Raw genomic sequence first — 2,500 nt, 5'->3', positions numbered from 1 at the left:
CAGAGCTTGGTCATGCCTTCGCAATTAGCCAGGGTGGTAAATAAAGAACTAAATTAATTAAAAACTTTTATCGATATCTTGTATCTCTCTTGTAAATAGAATATTTGCACAAGGATGATAATACTTTTTTTTCTTTTTTTTATAGAAAAGTTATTAAAAATCGAATCACCATCATAAACACAAGCACACACACACACATAGTCATGAGGTCTGGTTGGCAAGCACCACATGATAAAGTCATCGTTTTTTACATTGGATTTACTAAAGGCATTCTTCCTACAAATACTACAAATAATCCAATCAATTTATTGCCGTTATATCAATCACAAATATCACATGTAGCAACATATAGAACTACAAAGATGTTACATAAAAACCGACAAGTTAATGGACAATATGAAATTTGTCACTTATAAATAAAAATATCAACATTAATGAATGAAGTACATGATATTGCATATTGGTGATACGACGATGGCGCCGGAATCAATCTGCCATCAAATTCTTGCAAAAGGATTGCTTCAGCACCTCCCAATGCAGAATTGGTTCAGAACACAGGATCTCCTTGAGTGCGATGAAGGATCTCTCTTGTGCTGCACCTTGCTTCAACTTGTTACTGCAATCTTGCTTCAGGAGGTTGAAGCTCCGGTAGTACCCAGCGAGTCCGAGGAAAGAATGAACCTGGCGTTGATTGGTGGGCTGTGACGCCAATCAAATCTTCTGTATTTTCTCCTTATGGCCTTCGCATTTACCATCTCCAAGGAAGTGTGTTCGTGTGAACGCAACTTCACACTTGCTTGGTTTAATTTAAGAGTCATTCGGTAATGAGATTATGAAGATTATATCCAGAAGCTTATGATGCTCTGCTGAAAGTTGGAGAGTGGATAAGAACATCATCCATGGATATTTCTACTTCCGTAATATCCCCAAGTACCTGATGTATGAACTGATTGAAGACTGAGGGAGAATTGGTTAATCCGAAGGGGAGTACTTTATATTGATACAGTCCACAGGGGGGTCTTGAAGGCGGTTATCGCCCTGCTCTCTGGATGCAAAGGAATCTGGAAGAACCCTTTAGTAAGGTCCAGTTTTGTAAAAAAAAAAAATAATTTGAAGTAGATAGACGTGAGAAGATAACCCGCGGCTGCGTTGACAGGACGATAGCCTCCGCAGATCCTGATGTCTCCTCCTTTCTTCTCAACCCCGACTATAGGTGAACAATACGAGCTTTTGGGTGGTTCTGCGATACCAATAGCTTCGAGGTTCGTTATTTCTTTGGTTGCCAAGTCCGACATAGCCCGAAGTTTAAGGTTTAAGTGCGAATGGAGCGGAACTGACTCTTCATCAGGAAGAACGATTCGATGTCCTTCCAGTTTAATCAGAAGAGATTTCGTGGTATTTCCGGGTGATCTCTTTGAGGTTAGCCTTCCTGTGGTCGTCTAACTTAGGGTTTATAATCACGCTCTCTGGTCCTTCCGTCGAATCAGCCTCAGGAATCAGGGACTGACTGAATCCAAAGTCTTCAGGCATAATGGTTGCAGTGCACTCGTACTGTTTGGAGTTCTCAACGTTCTTTTTAGAAAAAAAAAAAATAATTTGAAGTATATAGACGTGCAAGATAACCCGTCGCTGCGTTGACATGACGATAGCCTCCGCCGAACTGATGTCTCCTCCTTTCTTCACAACACCGTCCCGACCTATAGTGAAACACTAGAGCTTTTGGGTGGTTCTGCGATACCAATAGCTTCGAGGTTCGTTATTTCTTTGGTTGCCAAGTCGACATTCCCTAAGGGTATGGGGTAGGGCTTGGTGCGAACTGACTCTTCATCAGGAAGAACGATTCGATGTCCTTCCAGTTTAATCAGAAGAGATTTCGTGGTATTTCCGGGTGATCTCTTTGAGGTTAGCCTTCCTGTGGTCGTCTAACTTAGGGTTTATAATCACGCTCTCTGGTCCTTCCGTCGAATCAGCCTCAGGAATCAGGGACTGACTGAATCCAAAGTCTTCAGGCATAATGGTTGCAGTGCACTCGTACTGTTTGGAGTTCTCAACGTTCTTTTTAGAAGACGTGTGTCGACGACCATTCACACAGCGTCGACAATCATCTTCTTGCTGCCGACGGGTCATCTGGGGAGCCTAGGTCACAGGGGAGAAATTTGGATGGTACTTACTTCCCTCTAATGTAAATGTGGAAATGTTTCTCCTCCTGGCCGATTTCTGCGATATAATCAACGTCGGAAACTCGTTTACTGAAAATCGTAAACGATCTACATCACACCGTGCCCAAGAGGTGGTTGTAGGCAGCAATATCAGACACTGATCCTTCGCCTCAAGAGTGACCTGGTCCAGCCGTCGTAACAGGACTTTTAAGTGACCTGACTTTCCAAAAGCTTGGCGAGTTCACACATAGCGTGCGGTTGTTAATGATAAGAGATAGCGATTACTAGGCCATCCCATCTTCATTGACGTCCCACACTTCTCTCAGAACTCGCAAAGGACC

General features: G+C 42.8%; 1 protein-coding gene across 1 annotated transcript in view; it reads left to right on the top strand.

Annotated features, from left to right (window-relative positions):
• LOC122261216 (nose resistant to fluoxetine protein 6) overlaps nt 1-2,500 on the top strand; it is a 13,612-nt gene that overhangs the window by 4,087 nt on the left and 7,025 nt on the right. The gene's annotated exons all lie outside the window — the stretch shown is intronic.

The sequence above is a fragment of the Penaeus japonicus genome, unplaced genomic scaffold (genome assembly GCF_977035675.1).
Source record: "Penaeus japonicus unplaced genomic scaffold, GWHDUDI00000001_assembly GWHDUDI00000005, whole genome shotgun sequence".
NCBI classification, from domain to species: domain Eukaryota; kingdom Metazoa; phylum Arthropoda; class Malacostraca; order Decapoda; family Penaeidae; genus Penaeus; species Penaeus japonicus.
This window is presented reverse-complemented; position numbering and strand designations above follow the sequence as displayed.